General features: G+C 56.3%; 1 pseudogene; it reads left to right on the top strand.

Annotated features, from left to right (window-relative positions):
- LOC133771080 (large ribosomal subunit protein uL10-like) overlaps nt 1-22,617 on the top strand; it is a 123,554-nt pseudogene that overhangs the window by 71,433 nt on the left and 29,504 nt on the right.

The raw sequence follows: 22,617 nt of genomic DNA on the forward strand, positions 1-22,617 counted from the left end.
AGGAACTGACAGGTCAACAAGCCAGGCCCAAAGCCCAGCTGGGACCTGGGGTTAGGGGCCTGGGCTTCCTCCAATGAGCGTCCTCCGTGAGAGAGTGACAAATATTACAACCTCAAGCCGAGGAGCCCCAGTCCCCCAGCTAAGGTGGCCGCTGGGTGCTCAGGCCTGGGGAGGGGCCTGTCCGCTCCTCTGACAGCCTCACAGCACGGGGTGGTGGGCTAGGAGGGACAGTCTCAGCAAGCCAGGGGTCTCTGTAGTCCTCAGCTCCAGCTACCATAGCAAAACGCCCCAGGCCGAGCAGCCAACACAATGGAAAGGCATTGTCTCTCCAGCTCCGCACACTGCCGGCTGAGGTCACAGCGTGGGTCACGGAGCATTCTCTCTCCTTGGTTTGCAGATGGCGTCTCCTCCCTGTGTCCCTCTGTGAGTGTGTCTGTGGCCCAAGCCTCTCTTCCTGTGCAGACACCAGTCAGGTGGGATTAGGGCTCCCAACCGCAGCAAGGACCTCATTCAACCCCAATCCCCTCTTTGAAGGCGCTGTCTCCAGCTAGTCCCATTCTGAGGTCCTGGGTGGTTAAGACTTCAATATCGGGATCTGGGGGAGGTGTGTGTGTGAGTGCATGTGTGTATGGGGGGGGGGGTCTCAGCCCAAATCTGAAGATTTGCCAAAACTGCAAGTGAGATCCCTGTGCTCCCTGCTGTGAGCAGCCCAGGGGACTCTAGGGAGAGGCAGAAGTGCTGATGGAGCAGAATCCAGGAGCGGTGGCCCAAGGCTGGCCCCGTCTTCCACTTTAAAGCAAGCAAGCTTAGAGAGACTCAGAGCCACACAGCCTGCAGAGGGAGAGAAAGGACAAAGGAAGTCGTGAGCTGAGACTGGAGGATTGACAGACATGCAGGACAGCAGGAGGCTGGGGGCGGGGGTGGGCTGGTGCAGCCCTGGGCGTGCACCCATCCTCAGCTCCCGGGAATTAGCCTATCATGCACCACCTTCTAGAATCGTCCATGTAGTGTCCCCAGCACCCCCCTGCGTCAGGTGCTCTGTTCATCTCCATTTGAAAGATGGGGGAGACTGAGGCAGGCAAGCACTGTGTGGCTGAATGGGAGAGGTGCTGGGCTGTCCCCAGATGGTGTGACTGCACCTGGTGCCACTCACAAAGCAAACACCTCCCTGGGGACCACCACATCCGTGGGGCAGAAAACAGGAAAGCTGGAGATTCCTCCAAGGACAAGGTCACCCTGTGCTTTCTCTTGGAGAGAACTTGTGAGTTTTTCTTTCTTTTTTCATGCAAAAGTGGCTTCATTTTTACTTCCCATTGTCTTGCTGGTTGCACCTTGTTCTTGCCAATATTCATCCCTGGCAGGTGGGGAGCTTTGTGCTCCCTGCAAGGCAGACAAAATCCCCTTGACCCCCCCCCCCGCCCCCTGGCCCACAAAGGGCTGCTTCGCTGGGGTCCTCAGGGCCCATGACTCTGTGTCCCACCCACACTGTCCCAGCAGCACTGGGACCCCGAAGCCCAAACCAGGACTCATTTCTCCGCTGTCACGGGTCCCCATCCTGGGTCAGACTGGGCGGCGGGTCTCTGCTGGAGTTTTTTTGTTTTTGTTTTTGTTTTTGACAGGCAGAGTGGACAGTGAAAGAGAGAGACAGAGAGAAAGGTCTTCCTTTTCGCCATTGGTTCACCCTCTAATGGCCGCCGCGGCCGGCGCACCGCGCTGCTCCGAAGGCAGGAGCCAGGTGCTTCTCCTGGTCTCCCATGGGGTGCAGGGCCCAAGCACCTGGGCCATCCTCCACTGCACTCCTGGGCCACAGCAGAGAGCTGACCTGGAAGAGGGGCAACCAGGACAGAATCTGGTGCCCCAACCGGGACTAGAACCCGGTGTGCTAGCGCCGCAAGGCGGAGGATTAGCTTATTGAGCCGCGGCGCCGGCCTCTGCTGGAGTTTTGCTGCCGTACAGTCGAGAGGATCCCCAGCGAACCAAAGAGAGAAAACACACACACACACACACACACACCAAAGGGCATCCTGCCTTGGGAGATGCTGAGCTGGCCTTGCTCACCCGCTGTTAGCAGGTCTGGGAAGCCTGGAGGCTGCTGGCCTTAAACTTGCACTTGTGAATCTCTGGAGGCAGGAGAGCCCCGTGCACTGCTGATGCCTCGCATGAAAATGAGTAGAAGTGGCTGGCGCTGTGGCTCACTAGGCTAATCCTCTGCCTGCAGTGCCGGCACCCCGAGTTCTAGTCCCGGTCGGGGCGCCGGATTCTGTCCCAGTTGCCCCTCTTCCAGTCCAGCTCTCTGCTGTGGCCCGGGAGAGCAGTGGAGGATGGCCCAAGTGCTTGGGCCCTGCACCCCATGGGAGACCAGGAGAAGCACCTGGCTCCTGCCTTCGGATCAGCGCGGTGTGCCGGCCGCAGCGCGCCAGCCACAGCAGCCATTGGAGGGTGAACCAACGGCAAAAGGAAGACCTTTCTCTCTGTCTCTCTCTCTCACTGTCCACTCTGCCTGTCAAAAAAAAAAGACCAGTAGAAGAGAGGAAAGAAGAGGGCGGGGCCCAGCCAGACACCTGGGCAGAGCCCAGGTGGTTCTCTGTGTTTGCACAAGTAGGAAAGGAAACTGGTTTCCAGCAAGGAGCAGGGCTCAGGGCCCAGGGGAGGAACTCTCGGTGGCTGTGGACACCAGCATCAGCTGGGAGTCCCTCAGCTTCTGTCCTCCTGGCTTCTGTCCTCCCTCCAGGCCAGGAGCCAGGACGCAGGGCCGACAGGAGACTGCAGGGGGCCCCGACCGATCCCACGGCTGCTGGACTTCTACAACAGAGTGAACCCAACCCAGCCTGAGGTCAAGAGAGGTCACGTCCAGTCCTCAGGAGCCTGGGCACTGTGAACCCCAACTCGGAGATTTGCACAACACCAGGGCTGCCGGAACCTGGCCGGGCGACCGTCTCTGTCGTTTAATCTTCCACCCACAGTGGAGCCAGGGTCTCCCTGCCCGGGATGCTGGAGCACCCAGCCCGCGGGGGAGGAGTCTGCCGCATGCCCAGGGAAACCAGGCTGGCAGCTCCAAAGGGTGACCTGAGCCACCCTTAGTGCCCAGGTGAACGAGTGATTCTCCCAAAGTAGGCACCTCAGGCCAGTTCTTGGCCCTCTGTGCAGAGCACATTCCCCGGGGGATAAATGGGGGGGCTGCCCAGGTCACTCAGCTTGGGCGCAGCTGTACTCACACCTCAGGACGTGGGGTTCAGCCTCATGACTTTCATGGGAGTGAGGGGGACCGGGCCCCAAAGAGCCCCCCAGGCACTCGCTCAGCTTCCCCCATCAAGAGTTCTCCGAGCAGCAGGAAAAGTCCCGGGAAGAGCTGCTCTCCCACTTTACAGATAGGAAAACAGAGGCGCAGCCATCCAGGCACGGCTCAGGGACACCAGAGAGCAGGGAGAGATGAGGGCATGGGGCCCACAGCCGGCACCTGTGCTCAGCCCTGCCCTGAGAAACCAGGACAGAGCTCGGGAGGACACACTGGCCGGGAACTCCTGCCCGCTGGCACCGCACCCAGAACGCGGTCCCGCCAGCCGTTCTGGGAGTGGCAGGGCAGAACACTCAGGTTTACCTGACTACCTTCTGCCCGTCTTTATGCGTACCACCTTGCTTGGCCATCCCACCACCCTCAGAAGATGGGTAGTGTCAGTCGTGGGAAACGGGCTTCTAGGAATGGCACAGCCCACGGTCATGGCATGGAAAGTGATGGGTAGGAGAGTGGAAGCCAGAACCGCCAGGGAGCACCATCCACGCTACCGACACTGCTTAGGGCGCCTGGGCACCTGATGTCCCAGAGGCCAGGCACTTCCCCACAGGAACCCACAGCATCAGGCTGGACCATCAATCCCACGGAACGGAGACTCTGCAGAGCCAGGGACCCTGCAGCGTGGCCACAGCCCACTGGGGATCCCAACAGATGCAGGTGAGAAGGCCTAGGAGAGGCAGCCCAGCCCGCCCTTGGAGGGGAGAGGAATAGTCCTGGTGGAGCAGGCCCCGCCCAAGCCCACCTTCCCCTCACTGCAGGCCATGGCGGGGGGGGTGGGTGGGGGGCGGCAGTGACCACCTGCAGGGTCTGCTGACCCAGAAGCGAGGGCAGTGAGGAGGGGTCAGCACAGGTGAGCGGTGGCGCTTGCCTCTGCCTGGCCACTGGGGTGGCTCCGATGCCCACCTGGAGCCCCTGGAGGAACAATCTTGCAGGTGTCCAGCCCCAGCTGGAGCCATCGGATCACCTCGGTGCTGTACAGTACTCGCGGTGGAATGTGGCACAGATAATTCCAGGGAGGTGCCCTTTCTAATTAGGCACTGAAGTCAGCCAGCAGGAACTTCAAACAGGACAAAAATAGCACCCTAAAAATAGCCCTGGCGAAACTGCCAGGCGGGGCTCGGGGCCCGGCCCGGAAAGTTCTGGGGCCTGACAATTCGCAGGCAGAACCCTGGGCTGACCCCAGCCGGCCGCCAGGGGTGGGTGGATGACAATAAGGAAAGTGTGGGGGCTGCCGGGGATGCCAGCTGCAAGGTGGTTCCCGAGAGCCTCGAGCTGCTCGCTCCCTGAGGGCTCTCCAAATGCTGCATCCTCTGTGTGCCTGCAGGAGTTCACTACACGCCTGTGGCCCAGGCCCTCCCTCCCAACGCGCCCTACTTGAAGCACAGCCTATGGGCCAGGAGCCAGCAGCTCCAAGGGCTTTGGAAAAATGCCCCATCCCCGGGCCTCTCTGGACCCCTGTGAAGCAGCACTGTGTATCCCTGGCTCAAGGGGTGACCTGGTGTCAAGAAGGAGAAGCCCAGCTCCAAGGCCCCCATATGCCTGTCCATAAGCCCAGTGGTGGGGCTGAGGCCCCCACAGGACTAACCCGGAGGCCAAAGCCTCAGCACACAGGCACTGTGGAATGAGCCAAGAGGGGAGGCTATAGGCTGAACAAGGCCAAGAGGCCACTGCCCCTGGACAAGAAGGCACTGCCAATCCAGTCCTGTTGCAGGTTCGGGGCTCCTGCAGGCACATGGGCAGGTGCTGAGTTGTGCAGCAGGTGACTGCGGGTGCTGGCTGGGACCCCTGAGGTCACAGCATGGTACAGGGGCCACCCTGCAGCCTGGCTCCATGCACCCACCCTGGGAGACAGTCTCAGCTCCATGTCTCTCTGCAAAGCTTAGAATGAACCTGGGGTCACGGAACTTCCCCCTTCCCCCGCCCCCAGCTCTCGGCACCTGCCACCTCCCATAGTCACAGCAAGGGGCCCCAGGTGCATCATTGATGAAGAGACCCCACAGCCTGGGAACAGAAGAGCAGTCATCAGCCTCGCAGCTGCCTGAAGCTTCAAGGGCCAGCACAGCATCCCTCACAGCCAACCCAGAGTCCAGGCAGGGCCCGCGTCCTGGCCACTGAAGCAGGGAAATGGCCACTGCTAAGGGCTGGACAAAGTCCTCCTATTGCTGCTCCATGGCCCTGGCTGTGCACAGCTTTCTGGGGTGGCTCTGAGCTTGGCAGTGGACACCCACGTGGAGCGCTGGGGAGGGGGAGAAGCGGGCACCGGTCTCCCCACCGGGCAGGCCGTGCTGTAGCCCGAGAGCCACACCCCCACTGTGTGGCCACTCGTTCCCCCGCACCCTAAGAGTGCAGCCCTCTGGGTCCTGCCTCCATGAAAACAGATGTACTTCACAGAGGGCGGCGTAGCTCTCCAGGTGTTTTCTGCACGATTTCTTTGGTAGCTCTTAAGCAAATAAATCAGTGGCCTTGGGTGCACTTTCCGCTGGGGGAGAAAATTGCTGTGTAAACACAGCACCTGCGTAGGGGTGCAAGGACAGGAAGAAGGCAGGAGTGCCCTGGGGCATGGCTTCCTGCCAGACCACAGCCATTTGTCACTGACACCCAAGAAGGCCACGGCCCTGACCGAGTCAAGCAGGCTGTGGCCGAATGTAAAGTCAACAGGACACGGTCTGCCTTCTGAGGGCTCCTCCTTGATACTTGCGTGCCTGTGGGACCGTGCAGTCAACACCGCACAAAGCCTGCAAAGTCTCGGGCACCTGCAGGAAGGCACGGGGTTGGCTCAGGTGGCAGCGGGCACAGGGACCTCAGGTGGCTCGCTTGGGAAACTGGCCACCATCAGGTGCTGCACTGAAGCGCTGTGAGCTGTGCGGTAGCCATGGCAACCACGGGAACAGTATGCACACAACAGCGGATGCCACGCTGGCTCCACCCGTGCTACCTGGTGCCCCGCTGAGCTCTGACCCACAAGAATCCCAAGACCTAGCAAACCGGCCCCTGCCACTGAGTTCTGTGTTGTCCGAGAGACAGCCTGATGTGTCGCCACAGCGTCCTCGCGACAGAGACGCCATTTCCAGGGTCTCTCGGGATTGACCATGAGGCTCCCCTGGCCCACTTCAGACGAGACGAGGTGTTGCCACCAGCAGTGCCTGTGCAGCTGCCTGGATGTCATGCTTGGGGCTAAGTCTTCAGGAGCTGCAGCCATTGGGGAGGCAACTGGGACCAATGGCAACCCCACCGCCTGGGCGGGAGCCTTGGGCTTGAGGCTGGCCGTGTGCAGAGTCCCCAGCGCACGAAACAGAGCAGCCCTCCCGTCTGTGGCCGCAGGACAGGGTTTCCCAACCTCAGCACCATGGACATTTGGGGCTGGTTAAATCTTTGTCGTGGGGGCCATCCCGGGCCGGGCAAGGCATTGAGTAGCTTTCCTGGCTTCTGTCCTCCCTCCCAAAGCGTCTCCAGACATGGCCAGATGTCCCCTGCAGACAAAATCGCCCTTGTCTTTGAGAAGGTCTGCCCTGGTGTGTTTTGGCTTTGCCAGGAAAACAATCCCTGACTCTGCTAACTTACAACACTGGCAGAATCGAGTCCCACAAAACCCGTCCCCTCGCGCTCAGCCCTTGGGAACATTTGTCTTGCTTGGGTTGCCTGGTGATACCCACCCACTCCCCTTCCCTCTCTGTGTGGTCCTCCACGCAGAGGAATTCCCAGTGACCTCCCCTACGGAAGCCGGAAGGGCTGGGCCTCCACCCCCTGGGTAGAGCCAGGGTCTGAGATGACTCAGGCTCACCCACCCCAGGCTGCCCCTGTGCTCTCCGAGCTGTGAGGGAGGCTGCAGATACAGTAGGAGGAAAAACTTGCAAACCAGCCCCAGCCTGGATGCTTCCACCTGCCTGGCCCATCTAAGCCTGGGAGCCCCGATGTCCCCAGCCTAGGGGATGCTGGGCTAGGTCCTCCCCACGGATGTCAACCACCAAGTCATACCCCAGCCCCGCTGAGGGAGTGCATCCCACCTCCCAGGACCCAGGAAGAGGCACGGCCTGCAGGAGGGGAGCTCACGGTGGCCTAACATGGTGAAGAGACAGGGGGCCCTAGGGTGGGGGTAAGTGCTGCAGGTGTCTGTTTGGATGCCAGTGTGAGCTGGGGTGAGAGCAAAGTGCATTCTCTCAAGAAGTCTGAGGGGCAATGAGCAAGGGATGGGAGAGGCATGGGGAAGGCAGGTGAAGGCAGGGAGCAGCCCTCATCTGTGGTTCCTCTTGGGTACCTGAAAGCCCCGTCCAAAATATAACATCCATAATCTTTAACTTGCCTGCCGTTCTAAGTGGTATGATGAGAGCTCATGCTGCCCTGCCATCCAGCTCGGGCCCTGAATTGGCCCTTTGACCAGCGCATCCACACTCTATACACTACCATCCCGTTAGCCTGTCACAGTACTGTGTTCACGTGTTACAGCGCATGACACCAGCGTCATCCATGTCACCTCAGCTCCCCATGGAGACGTCATCTCACACCCTCACAAGGAGGCTGAGGACAGTCCTCAGGGAGGAAGGGTCTGTCCTTCTCCCCATCCCAACAGGTGGGTCTGTCCAGGGTAGGGCTGCTGCACAGACACCTCCATGGAGGGCGCCGGGGACAGCCATGTGCAGTCCACCCCTGCCCCCGAAGCCAGGCGCCATGCCGGCTACTATCCCTGCTCCTCCTCCACGTGGACCCTCGTGCAGCTGGGGACAGATTCCTGGGTGGGAGACACTGGCTCTGCTCCCCAGGGCCTTGTGGCACACACCCGCCTCTGGAAGCAGCAGAGCTGCCGTGTCTGTCTCTCTTCACTTCCAACCCAGCAGGACGAGAAAGCCCCGTTCTCTTACAGGGGCGGTAGCTGCTGCAGCCATGCCCTCTCCCAGCCACGAGGGGCTACTTGCTTCTTGCTAAGCAAATGAATGCTGGTTTCTGGTGCCACCAGGGAACCGGACCCACCCACAGGAAGCAAAGCCCCCTGCTCCTCTTCATGGCACCCCCCCTCCCAGATCCCCTCACTGTCCAGCGTAAGAACTTCTGGGACTCTCCTGAAAAGCAACAATGCAGGGGGCCGGTGCTGTGGCATAGTGGGTAAAGCCACCACCTGTGGCGCTGGCATCCCATATGGGCGCCGGTTCCAGTTCCGGCTGCTTCACTTCTGATCCAGCTCTCTGCCACGGCCTGGGGAAGCAGTAGAAGATGGCTCAAGTCCTTAGGCCCCTGCACCCGTGTGGGAGACCTGGGAGAAGCTCCTGGCTCCTGGCTTTGGATCGGTGCAGCACCAGCCGTTGAGGTCAAATGGGGAGTGAACCAGCAGCTGGAAGATTCTCTCTCTCTCTCTCTCTCTCTCTCTCTGCCTGTCCTCTCTCTGGGTAACTATGATTTTCAAATAAATAAGAGAGAGAGAGAGAGAAAGAGAGAAGTAACAAGGCCGTTGTGCTTCTGGGAGCCACAGAGGTCTCTCGTAGCCCACAAAGAACCCATGACCTCTGTAGGGATTGTGACAGTGACAGTAGGTTGTCTCTGGGTGCCAGGCCCTGAGTACACAACCATGCTTCTCTGCTCCAGCCTGCAGGGCAGGTGCTATTCATATGGGGAGAAGGACGCTTCTAGCATGAGTCCTGTGTGCAAGAGACTTCCCAGAGCCAAACCCCTCCTGATTGGCCACCTCTCTGGCACCCGCACCACCAGAGGGCCACACGGAGACACGTCCGTGAAGCCAAAAATGTTCTTGTCGGGATGAGGAAGGACATCCCCTGAGCAGTGGCACGGTGCATAGCACCCACAGGGAGCTGGAGCAGAGCAGGGAGAGCCAGAACCCTGGGGAGGTGGGATCCCCAGGCTGACACCACAGCGGCCAGAGCACCCACCGGCCAGAGCCAAGAGGCCCTTGGCACCATTCTCTGGATGTTTCTCGTCCAGCATCCACCCCTATGAATCTGATCTTGCCTGGGGAAAGAGATGGCAGCTCCCTCGGCTCCCCAAAGCTGAGAGCCGAGGAGACCAGTGCTCCCTGGAGAGCTGCCAGCCAGAAAGCCCATCTTCCTGCCCTGTGGATGCTCCCAAGAGAGGCGCGGGCCCGAGGCGCCTGATCCCAGCCAGGGCTCCACTGGCCCCAGAACCCCAGTGTCCCTGAGTGCTAGCCAACGTGCGTTCTGTAGATGGATGACTGCAGGGCACACACAGTCCGCCCTGCCCCCAGTCTCCCAGGAGGCCTAAGTGATCACAGCCAGGAAAGAAGGAAGTGCCTGCACCTCCCGGAAACCCCGCCGAGGGCCAGATGTCGCGCGGGTTTCCTGGTGCGCTCTGTGGAACCGTCCTTCCCCTGGGTGCAATGCCGACTTCTACCTAAGAGAATGATTAACTCCGGGGTTTTAGAGGCAGCCGCCAGGCATCAAAGGCTTGAGGCCCAGAGGGCGCGGACAGCTATGGTGCCAGGTCACGTGACTGGCGGGAAGGCAGCTCCTGAGGTCACAACCACTATCGCCAGGCCCATAAAAGTGGGTAATAAAGTAGAAGCAGCCGCTCCGCACCAGGAGGCCAGGTGGCTACAGTTCTGCAGAACGGGGGTGCACAGGAAGGGGGCTTCCAGGAAGTGGATCATTGAGAGTTGTTTATGCACCGATGTTGTCCTTGTGAGTGGGGAAAAAATCCACCTCGTATGGTTTCTTGTAAACCCTGAAGCTCACCAGTGTAAACAGAGCAGACCAGGTGGCCAGACCCCGGGAAGCATCAGAGGCATCACCCGCTGACTGCGAGCTGGCTGCTCTCTGGGCTCCCGGCACCTCGGGGTGACCCCTGCTTTTTCCCCTATACCAGGGATTCCCATTGTGCGGTCACTGGAGCTGAAGGGCCTGCAGCCCCGGGAGCTTGTGAGGGCTTGTGAGATGCATACTTTCTCACCACTGCCCACACCTGCTGGATGCAGGTCCCTGGCGGCCCACACCCATGTCCAGCAGTTCCCCAGCCTTCTTGACACAGATGAACGTTGGGGAACCCCTGACCTCTAGGCTGACTCCTGCCTGGTGTCCCTGCTTCCAGACAGGCCTTCCTCCACCCCATACTCTCTGTACCCACAAAATCACCATTCCACATCCCCCGTGGCCACACAATGCCCACCCCTGCCTTGGATTTCCCTGGTTTTGGGCTTGATCCATCTGTAGAAAACATGTAACGTAAAAGTACTATAGAGTTAATCATATGGGTATAAAGTCAACTGATAATAGATCTCAGTGAAAAGTAAGTGTGGGAATAAGAGAAGGAGGAGGAAGTTTGTAACTATAAAGTTGTATAGTTCTGCATACATTCCTACTAATTACTTCTAAGTTTAAAAACCTGTCATGGGACTCCAAATCCCATTAAGCTGGGTGGTAAAAATGCCATCTTAAGTGTTAAAGTGATCGCACAGATAGGTTAAGTGTTAAAGGAATCATATAAATAAAATCAAGTATCTGGTAATAATAATAAATAGAATTAAAAAGGAGAGAATGTTCCAACATGGGAAGCAGACTCACAGAATGACAATCGCTTTAACTTGTACTCTGACCTCAGAATCAGCCCTTTAGGCATTAAGATCTGGCTGAAAAACCCACAAGAGCATTTCAGGCATGAAAAGCCAAGACAGTGGCAAAAAAAAATGTCCTACATGAAGGATCTCTGTGAGTGAGACCCCAGTGCAAAGAAGAGGCCATCAAAGAAGGATGTACTTTTCTCAGAATGGAGGAGAGAACTTCCACTTTGCTTATGGCCTTGTCTAAATACTGACAGAGACTGAGGATTCAAAAGCTTCCATAGCCTTGGCAGCTCATGTCAAGAGTCTCAGGTGATCACTGACGTCATACATAAGAGTGTCAATTATTAAATTAACAACAGGAGTCACTGTGCACTTACTTCCTATCCAGGTCCTCTATCCTCAATGAGTTATATTATGAGAGTTAACTGTAAATCTTGTTCTCAAACAGTTTGTGTGTGTGTGTGTGCGCAAATTGTTGAAATTTTTGCTTAGTATAGAGTTGGTCTTCTGTATATAAAGTTAATTGAAAATTAATCTTTTTTAAGATTTATTTATTTGAAAATGAGTTACACAGAGAAGCAGAACAGAGAGAGAGAGAGAGAGAGAGAGGTCTTCGATCCACTGGTTCAATCCCCAGATGGCTGCAACAGCCGGAGCTATGCCAATCCAAAGCCAGGAGCCAGGAGCTTCTTCCAGATCTCTCATGCAGGTGCAGGGGCCCAAGGACTTGGGTCATCTTGTACTGATTTCCCAGGCCATAGCAGAGAGCTGGATCAGAAATGGAGCAGCTGGGACTCAAACTGGTGCCCATATGGGATACCAGCACTGCAGGCAGCAGCTTTACCCACTATGCCATAAAGCTGACACCTTGAAAATGAATCTTAATGGAGAATGGGACCGGGAATGGGAAAGGGAAGAGGAGGTGGGTGGCAGAGGGAATGCAAATTAATTTGCACCAAAATAAACTTATCGTTTAAGCACCGTTCCACGTTTGGGACACTTTTTAGGGTCTGTAGGACCAAGAAGAGCTTTCAGAGACTGAGACTATAGACAGGTCTTGTTGGAAACCCGCTTAGATAATGGGGCAGGAGCTGAAAGAAAGCAGCTCTGGGGAGGACAATGAGCCCAGCCCCATGCCCCTGAGCTGAGTGTGTCACAGAGCATCCAAGGAGAAACAGAGAGCAGGTGCACAGGAGTGTAGTTCAGAAGAGAGGTCTTTGGAGACCTGCAGCTGGGAGCTGGGAGCTTGGAGCTGGGGGTGTTCCCAGGAGAAGAGCGCTCGGCAGCCAGTGCAGAAGCACCCACATTTCAACTTGGGGGCTACATGAAAAAGAACACGTGCAGCTCAAAGTCAGCCGAGAGAAGCCAACAGCAAGGATCAGAGCACAGATCAGTGGACAGAGGTCAGCAAGCTCATAGCGGGGATCAGAAAAGTTACTTTGTGAGAATATAAGCAAAGTGGAGAAACCATTGGCCAGCTCAGCTCTGAAAGAGAAAAATTTCAAGAAAATAAAATCAGAAATGAAAGAAGGGACATGACAACAGACACCCCAGAAACATGAAATATCATGAAGCTGCTAGGAACCACTGTATGACAATACATCGGATGAATTAGGAGGGACAGATAAATTCCCAGAAACATGCAACCTACCAACATGGAACCGTGAAGAAATACACCATCTGAGCAGACTGAGAAGGGAGTTGATCACTAACCAAAAATCTGCCAGCCTAGGAAAGCCCAGGGTCTGGTGGTCTCTCTGGGGACCTCTACAACGTCTGTAGAGAACAGAAGCGCTCCTGCTGAAGCTGTCTGGAAGCCTGATGAGGAGGGAGCGCTTTCACAGTGAAGATGTGAGACCAGCGCTACGCTGATAGCAAAGCCAGAGCAAGCCGCTAAGGAGAGCTCAGCCCAGCACCGCAGATGGACCCTGGAGCCAAAGTCCTCACCAAGATGCTAGCAAACGGGATTCTGTAGCACACGGAAGGACTGCACCTCAGGACCAAGGGGCACTGGTTTCTGGGATGCAGGGATGGATTCCCTAGGTGGTCGGTCTCCACCATGGCAGAACCTCAAACAATTATAAGTGAAATGAACATAGGATCCAGCAATCCTGCTTCTGGGTTTATGCCCACAAGAACTGAGAGGAGAGCATTGAGAAAGAGATGTTTTTGTGACTGAGATCATAGCAGTATTCTATACGATAACCACCCAGTGTCCACTGATAATGAACAAGATTTGACATCACATGGGCTAGAATGCTGCTAGGCTTTGGAAAGCACAGAAGATTCTGACACCTGACGCAGCATGGGTGAACCTGGAGGGCACTGTGCTAAGTGAGAGGAGCTGGCCACAGTGTGCAAATACTGCCTGGTTCCAACTGCAGGGCGGCCCTGGAGGAGTTACATTTGTGCAGACTCAAAGTAAGGAGGGTGGTGGCCAGGAACTGGGGAGAGAGGACAGTGGGAGTGAGCCTAGAGGTCAGGGTTCCCTGACATTCAGCTGTGTCAGGAAGGCTGGCGAGCTGCTGGACGCGGGTGTGGGCCACCAGGGACGTGCATCCAGCAGGTGCAGGCAGTGGTGAGAAGGTGCGCACCTCACAAGCTCCCAGGGATGCTGGCGCTGCTGCTCCAGCAACGCACAATGGGAGCCTCTGATATAGGGGGAAAAGGAGGGGTCACCCCGAGGTGCTGGGAGCCCAGAGAGCAGCCAGCTTGCAGTCAGCGGGTGATGCCGCCAATGCTTCCCAGGGTCTGGCCACCTGGTCTGCTCTGTTTACACTGGTGAGTATCAGGGTTTACATTAGGCGGATTTACTCCTTACACAGCTCCCTGTCCCCTGCCTCCCAGTGGCTGCAGGGCTGTGTGGGCAGAGACGCAGACACCCCACATACAGCCCAGCACAGAGCTGTTGCCCCAGGCCTTGTGCTCAAGGGTTGATGGGGAGAGCAGTGTCAGGAATGGAGGCCATCCTCTGCCGGTGGTTCCCCAGCTCTCCTTGCTTCCAGGTGTCCCAAAATCTTGGCTAAACACACATTTCCTGCTCAATAGTGATCTTGAATGGCTGCTGCTGGTCCCCCCTCCTGTCTTGGCAGGCTCTGCTCTGAGGAGTTCCTGTTCCATGCCCCATGGGACAGATGCTGAAAAGGAGAGGAGAGGATATTAAGAAATCTTGGTAACAACACTGTAGCTGACCTGGCAGGTGCACGGGACCACGTTCTGCCAGCCCACCTCTGCCTTCTGCTGTGGCCACAGTGGCTGCTTCAAGAAAGCTCAGAGCCTCTTTGTGCAGTGCAGGTCCCAACCAAACGTGCATGTCTTGGCTTCCTGACCCAGAGGCTCCACTGCTACCAGGGAAGCCACCAGGCCACCCTGCATGCCCAGCAGGGCCCAGGGACTAAATGCCACAGGACAGGAGCAAACCCTCTGAGGCGTGGGCATGAGAAAGACCACGCCAGGGAGGCCCTGGCACCCATGGGCCACCCTCTGGCCTCTCCACTCCTGCAGCCACTTCCCAGATGAAATCCTGCAAACCAACCCCCGTCCCGGGCTCAGTCCCAGGAGAGCCTGCACCAAGGAAGACCCAGGGTTGGGAAGGGAGGAGCAGGCCGTGATCCCTGGCCATGACCCCACTTTCCAGCACTGGCTGCTGTCATCACTGTCCTCTTAGAGGAGCCACCACCTGTTCTCACAGTGCTGATGTCGAAGGAGAAAGCAAAGCAGAGACTCCCTGGGGTCAGGAAGGCATGAGCCCCGAGACAGTGCCATGTCTGACTCACTGACATTGGCTAAATGCTCGCTGTGTGTCCATACCGGCCCGAGGATTAAGGGCTCTAGAGAGGGGCATGTTGGTCTTGAGGGGACACCAGTCCACGAGGGAGGGACAATGCCAGCAGGCATGCTCCAGAGGTCGCCAGGCTGTCAGCATTAAGGTGTAATAAGACAGAGGAATAGGAAATTTATCACTGGGTTTCCCCAAAGAGTTTGAGCAGCGTGGTGGCCAGCCTGGCACAGGAGGCCTGGGATGCTGGTGACGCCACACCAGCCCTCCACCAGCTCACAGCCTGCACCACTCCAGCACCGTCAGCCTGGCTTCCGTGCCTCAACTGTCCGCCCGTTTTGCCATCTTCCTGGAAGCAGAATTCGTGTTGAGGAACCCACCTGGCTTTGGCATTTATTTTAAACATCTCTTTGAAAAGCCAGGAAGGGGAATTTCCTATTCCCTATCTGTTTTAAAATCCCTCCTGGGGTCCTCACGCCCTTGCTTTTCCTCTGTGAGAATGCACGGAGCGGAGGGGGCACAGCCTTGCGTTTTGCGTGCTTATTGCTAAGGGGCTTCTGACTTCCCTCTGCTACCTCTGACGAGCAGTTGTTCCTGAGGCTCCATCACCTGCTGGGCCATGGGCTCTCTTCCCCAGCCTGCTCACCTGGCCTGCTCATTCGCATCACCTGGACAGGTGCATAACGCCCAGGCCTTACTCAGCCACTAAATCCGAGCCTCTAGGCTTAGCATCAAGACCAGCACCCTGGAAGCTCTCCAAGCAATGGCCAAGGGCAGCCAAGGCCAGGAGCTGCTGCTCTTCCACAGGGATGACGCCTTGCCAGGGTGCTCGGCTGTTCCCAAGGGGGCAGGACAGGGGGCACACAGCCTTCGGCCACATCCTGTGCTCGCCACACATGGACACTATGAGCCATCTTTGTGAAGCCCTAGCGGCGGCTTGCAGCAGCATTCCTCAAATCTAACAAATGCCACGCCCTCTGGAAGAGTGGAAGCCATCCATCGCGGATCTCCATGCTAGCCTGACTCTTCCCCCTGTAATGCAACTTCAGTACACAGCATCCCAAAATCGGGCACGAATTCTGTAGTCTTCTGGCTTTTATGCAACCATAAAACCAAAGTGATTTTCCAATTAAGTACCATAAAACTGCAAACCCAGTGAAATTCAAATAAGCCCCGTTAATGTCATGTGACAGGTAACGCTGTTTGGCAAAAACTAATTTGCCAAGATTGGGTTCAGAGCAGGAAGCTGGCGCCTCAGGGCTGGTTTTATAGACAATGATTCTGGATTTTAATTTCAATAAAAGAAATACAAAGAATGCCAGTCCCCTAACTCCGCCACTCCAGGGATGTTAATAACCGGGAGGCTTTGTCTGCTGGCTCAGAATGACCCTGGGTGCATCCCTCATTGCAAACACTTCTCCAGCAACCACAGAGTTCTGACCTGGGTTTTCCTGCACCCCTCATGCAATGCGTGCATCCCCAAGCGCTCAAACCATGCGACTCCATTGCTTCACCTTTCCTGGAATTCCCATTGCATTTTATGCAGTCTCCTCTGTCCTTGGTTCCATCCAATGCCCGCCACGTGATCTGGCCGCTGCCTGCTCCTCCAGCATGCGCGGGTGCTGCTCCCATGGCCTCCTTTGCAGCTCTCAAGTGCCCAGGCTCTGCACAGCTCAGGTCACCGTGCAAGTGCACCTTCTCCGTTTGCTCATCCTTGACTCCCTCCCACTGGCTCATGCGTCTCCTCAGAGAGGCTATGGCAGCATCTGACTAGCCGGCCGCCTGCCCAGCCTCTGTGGTCTACCTGGCATGAGCTACCATATGCAATTGTTCGCCTTTATCTCTTTGCTGCTTTAAAATATAAGTTTAGGTATTGAAGATGCTGTAACAGACAAACCTCCAACCCTAGGCTCCACAAGACATAATTCAAGTTAGCATTGCACCCAAGAAAAATCAAAGAGGAGTGTTCCCGGTGGGCAGGCGGATCTCCTCCTCACGGTGACTCAGGGGTCCAGGGTCCTCCCACCTGTACCACTTGGCTCTCAGCCACGCCAGAGGGAGGGGCGATGGACACAGCAGGGGTCTGAATGAGTACAGTGTGTACACCGTGGAAGACTATATTCCCCAGTTTCTAGCAACCACTCATACACTTGGCCTTCAGCCCCCATTTGGTGGGAAAAATGCCAGAAACCTCCATGCAAGCTTGTGTGGACATCATGTCAGTGTTTGTGTGACAGACACCATGATCACCTGGTGTGTTAATGCTAGACTTTGACCAAGAGTGTGCACGTATCTGTTGTGGCAAGTATAATACACGTCCATGAAGCTCACTCAGATGTGAGCAGAGATGTGTGTAGAGCTTTGCTAGAGCCTTCCGGGCAGCCCAGGGAGTGGGCAGCTTCTGCATGGGGAAAGAGGCTGCTGGCCTGGGGAGGCTGGGCTGGCTGGCCAGGAGGGGACGTCCTGTGAGACTGGTCAGGGAAGCATATTGGACTCTCTCTGGCTGGTTCTCCCTCAGAAGTTGGGGCAAAAATTCCTCACTGTTCTGGGTCACCGGCTCCAACTGAAGCTTGTGGGCTCAGCAGTTATAACGCCATGTGTGGTCTCTATGTTCAGTCTCTCTGCCTGTCTAACAATCCATCCTTCCTTCTACCTGTCATCTTTCTATCCACCTGTCTCTCTATCCATCTGTCCATCGTCAACGTATCATCCAGCCAGCCATCACTTATCACCTATCTGCCCATCAATCCACCTGTCTACCATTTATTTATTTACTAAAGATTTATTTATTTATTTATTTATTTATTTAAAAGGCAGAGTTAGAGAGAGGCAGAGTCAGAGAGAGAGAGATTTTCCATCCACTGTTTCATTCCCCAGATGGCCTCAACAGCCAGAGCTGTGCTGATCTGAAGCCAGGAACCATGAGATTCTTCTGGGTCTCCCACGCAGGTGCAGGGGCCCAAGCGCTTGGGCCATCTTCTACTGCTGTCCCAGGCCATAGCTGGGAGCTGGATCAGAAGTTGAACAGCCGGTATTTGAACTGGTGCCCATATGGGATGTCAGCACTGGAGGCAGTGGCTTTACCCACTATGCCACAGTGCCGGCCCCTACCATCGATTTATGATCTATTGATCTATCACTATTTGTTATGTATACATCGATACCTGTCTGTTTAGCTATTTATTATGTATCTATATATCCTGTCTGTTTATCTATCTGTCTGTCTCTCCTGATCCTCCATAATGGTCCTTTTATTTGAATAATGGGGTAGAAAAAAAGCCATATTGCAACAGCATGGATGAATCTGGATGTAAGTGAAATTAGCAAAATACTGCATGATCTCACTCATATGAGGAGCCCCAAAAATGTCAGATTCAGAGCAACAGAGAGTAGAACGGTAGTTCTCGGTCTCGGCGGCGGGGAGAGACATGGGGAGGAGTAAGTTCAAGAGACCCATCTACATCGCAGGGACCATAGTTAACAACAGAGCTTTGGGTATTTACTAAAAGAGCAGATTTCAAGTGTTCTTGCCACCAAAAAATTACATATGAGGGAATATGTATGTTAATTAGCTTCATTTAGCCATTGCACACTGTATCCAGATATCAAAATACCACGGTGTATGTCATCAGTCAATACAATCCTTATTTGTCAATGAACAACAAAAAAAAGAAAGCAGTCTTATTTCCCACATGTGTGACGTCATACTCGTTCAGGAAGTACTCACTCATCAAGGATGTAAGGTTGCACCCTGGGGATAGCACCCCGGGGAAAACACACGCTGTCTCAGGCTCAAGAAGCCACGGTCTGGCAGGCAGGTCCAACAGCTCAGATACCCAGAGCTGACGGCCTCGCCGCACAGCGGCCTGGGCTCCGAAAGGCTGTGTGCTGCTGACCGTGAGAATGCTAAGGGGGTACAGAGATCCCAGACCCCCTCCTGTGACCTCCCATAAATGAGGCCTGAAGAGGGATGAGAGGGGACAGGTGGATGTGGTCGCCACGTGCAGAGGCCACAGGGACTGTCCAGGGCCCGTGGCGGGGCCACAGAAGTGGAGGGAGGCCTCCTCTTCCTCGGCCTCCCAGTGACCAATGCAGAGAACAAAGCTAAGACCAGGGAGGGCCAGCGGTTCTTGTGGACACCTGAGCGGGGCTCCTGCCCTGCCACAGTGGTCATTCCTGCAGAAGCAAAGGATGTGGCCGGAGTCCAGGCTGAGGACAGCCACACCAGAGTGGAACCCCAGAGGTCACAGAAGGTCTACACCGCTGGTGCGAGCAGCCAACGAACAAGCCTATTTAAAATACATACTTATGTGTATGCCCATACTCAACATGAAACACTCTCACACTCGTGCATGCACACATTCAACATACAAACACACATGCATACATACATAGTCAACACATGTATGTACACTCACCCACAAACACATGTATACTTGCATTTACATGTAAGCACTCCCTCGAATCCACGGATGCACATGCGCGTGTACACGGCCTCACACACTCATGCGTCTGCATTTTCTCACCTACACACGTGTGCTCACATGTGCACTCAGCTGTGCACACGCACGCTGCAGGCGTGCAGGAGCATCAAGAAGGCAGAGCCACGGGGTCGGTGATGCTGCACACCCTTGCTCTGGTCCGTCCCCAGCTTCTCCTGCCTCCCTCGGGAAGGAATGGCCACCCCAGCCTCTATCCCTGGGCTCTTGCTCCTAAGGACAAGAAGACCAGCCAGAGCCTTGAGTCAGCTTAGGACAACACGGGTTTATTGTAGTTCCAGAGGTCAGAAGGCCTGCATTCATTTCACTAGGGCGAGACTCACAGGTGGGCAGCAGGTGCTCTTTCTGATGGTTCCAAGGGCAGCTGGCTTCCCATCTTTCCCAACCCGACAGGATCCACTTCTGGGCTCATGGTCGGCATCATCCCAGCCTCTGCTTCAGCCCTGGCAACTTGTCTCTCTCAACTCTCATCCCAACTCAACTGCCTGCTTCTTCAAAGGACCTGGTCTTGCACGGAGATGCCTGGGTGATCCGAGACAATCCCTCTCTGTCCCAATCCGGAGATTAATTCCACCTGCCAGGGGATCTTGGCTCCATAAGGTGATGCTGAGGTTCAGAAGTGGTTTGTCCCCCAAGGTTCATGCATGGGAAGCTTGGTCCCTGGGAGGTGACACTGGGAGGCTGTTAAGTCATGGGGACTCCACCCTTGGAAGGGATTAATGCCCATCTCCCAGGAATGGGTTAGATCCTACGAGACCGGCTGAGCTAGTGCAGCAGCAGGCTGTTCCAAAGCGAGTCAGCTTTCCCAGCTTGCTCTCTTGCTGCCTCTGCGGCCCTGTGCCCTCTCTTAGCACGCACTGGCACTGCGTGGTGCCCTCTGCCGTGAGGCCTGATCTGCAGAGCCACCAGATCCACAACCACCGAGACTCAGGTGTTTCGTTATAGCAATACCGTAGCAATTAAGACAGGTAGTGGGGTCATAGGCTCCAGGTATTAGGACACAGGTAAGGGGACCGTTACTCGGCTGATCGCACTTGAGAAATACCAGCGCCGTTTGGATCCATGTGCACATTTGTCAGAGATCAATAGTGTCTCCCCGAAAACCCCTGAGGGACTCCCGATGGAGTGAAACATCCGTATTTTAACCTCAGGGCAGTGAACGGCAGCAAAGGGTTGGGACAAGGCCCCTTGTGGATCCCAGCCGAGCTGGCTGGCTGGGCGCCATGGAAACACTCTCTCCGCAGCTGCTCGGCTTGCACCTGCCTGGTGCATAAAGGAGCGACTGGATTTGCACAGATTTGGAAGCTTCTCAAGTCTTCCTTAAAATAGATATTTCCAGAAGAGGCGAGTGGAAAGAAACGCGAGCCTAATAATATTTTCTAATGGACTCCAGACCTAAGCCACTGGACCCTGCGGAGCAGCAAGAAGATAAAGTCATAGCAGGAGATACCCCTTCTGGAACCTTCCACTTAACCTTCCTCCCACCGCCCAGGGAGTTTAAACGCCTCCTGAACCTCGCAGGCGTTACATGGCCCTGAAGCAGCAGTGAATGTCTGTGAACATGTGTGGCCACTATCCACAGGAACAATCACCCTGGCCACAACACAGAGCTCCAGCGTCTCGTCCTCCCTGGCCCTGACCGTCTCCTGCTCCAAATTCAACGCTGAGCAGCCAAGCCGGCCAATGCCTCCTTCAAACCAGGACCCGCAGCCGCACAGCCCTCCCCTGGGCCTGTGCTGTGGAACCCAGGCTGCCTTTCCTAAACCCCAGGAGGTGCAGCGCCCCCCCCCCCCTCACCCCCAGCCTCTTCTCCTGCCTCCTCTCTGCTTCCTTACCACCCTGCCATCTCCAGCTGTCTGTCTGCTTCCCCGTCCAAGGGCCTTGTCCTCCGGGTCCCCCTGCGGTGCAGGAAGCCCCCACCCCACCTCCAGGACCTCTCCACCGCCCTCAGCCCTCAGCCCCTGCTCTGGGCTGTGGTCCTCACTGGCCCCTGACCTCTATTTCCTGTTTGACCGGTTCCTCTTCTATTTCTGGAACAGGGAGGGGCCGCTCTCTCCCTCTTCCTCCTAAAACCTCCTTCCAGGTAGAAGGGAGCTCCCTGGGGGACACTGTGACGCACTCCCCAGCCCTCCCAGGGGAGAGCCCAGGGGAGAGCGAGGCAGGAGCAGGAATGCTGAGCCCACCTTCCTGGAGAGGGCTGGGGTCTGCTCTGTCCCCTCCACCAAGGTTGCTATCTTAATATGTATCTTATTTATTTGAGAGGCAGAGTGACACACACACACAGAGAATCTTCCATCCACTGGCTCAGTTCCCAAATGACTCACAGGCCAGCACTGGGACAGGCAGAAGTCAGGATCCAGGACCCCCATCCTGGTCTCCCATGTGAGTGCCAGGGGTCCAAGCACCTGGGCTCTCCTCCACCACCCCCCCAGACACCGTGGCAGGAAACTGGATCAGAAGCAGAGCACTCGAACCAGAGGACACCAGCTCCACAAGCAGCGGTTAAGCCTGGCCCCTCCCACCAGGGTTTTGGGTTGGCTCCGTGCAGTGAGGCTGGGCTTCCTGGTGTGGCCAGGACCCCGGTTGGGTGGGGCTGTCCCCCCAGCACCCCTTGCCTCAGGCATCACTGCCAGGGCTGTACCCGGACTGCCCTGTGTGGGGCGCCCTCCCTACCTTCTCGCAACCCAAGCCAGGTGAGGGGAGGCCAGCGAAGGGCACAGGGAAGGCAATAAACTCAGGAGTGCTTGCTGTCTGCGAGGGACGCGCGCACTCCCCAGGAAGCAATCACGGTACACTCTGAGGACGGCATTTCAGATTTCCTTCAAGTTTCCTGGAACTTGAACTTGAACTTGAACCCAGATGGAAAAGGCGGGCCCAGCTGCTCCTGCCCCCGCTCCCTCTGTACCGGGTCTCATTTCACCGTGCTGACTGGATGTCGAGCGGACCTTCAACACGACCTCCTCAGACAACCCCACGTAAAGCCGGCAGCGCAGCAGGAATGGGGAACGGGCTCTGGTGCATCTACCTTTTCCCACTGATGGCTTTCCTTTGCAACCCATGGCCCTGGTAGGTAAGCCAGGACACAGCCTGCAGGTGCCCATGCCTGCCAAACAGAGGAGGAAGCACCAGGTCCCGAGAAGGGGCCAGGGTTCGGGTCAGGGTCATCGCAACGCAGTTCGGGCACCTGCAGGACACACGGCCGCCCGCCTGTGCCGGGCTTCCCCATCGAGCTCTCCAAACCCGTCTCCCTAAGCAAACCCGTTCCAGGAAGCGAGAGAAGAAAAAACACGTCCACGGGAGAGCGCCGCCTGAGCAGAGCAGGGACCGGCAGGTCCTGGATGCTCTCAGAAGACAAATGGGTTCCAGTCTCTTAGACTCTGTTTCAGTATTGGAGGATATGAGGCACCGCGACGTGACTGAGCCACTGAGCGCGAGATAAGGCGCTTCCTTCGCTCTGGCCCAGGAGTCTGGGGCTGCCGGCGCTTCCAGGCTTTGGAAAGCACCTGTGCACCGCAGGCAGCAGCCGTCT

Source organism: Lepus europaeus, chromosome 12, assembly GCF_033115175.1.
Source record: "Lepus europaeus isolate LE1 chromosome 12, mLepTim1.pri, whole genome shotgun sequence".
Classification (NCBI taxonomy): Eukaryota; Metazoa; Chordata; class Mammalia; order Lagomorpha; family Leporidae; genus Lepus; species Lepus europaeus.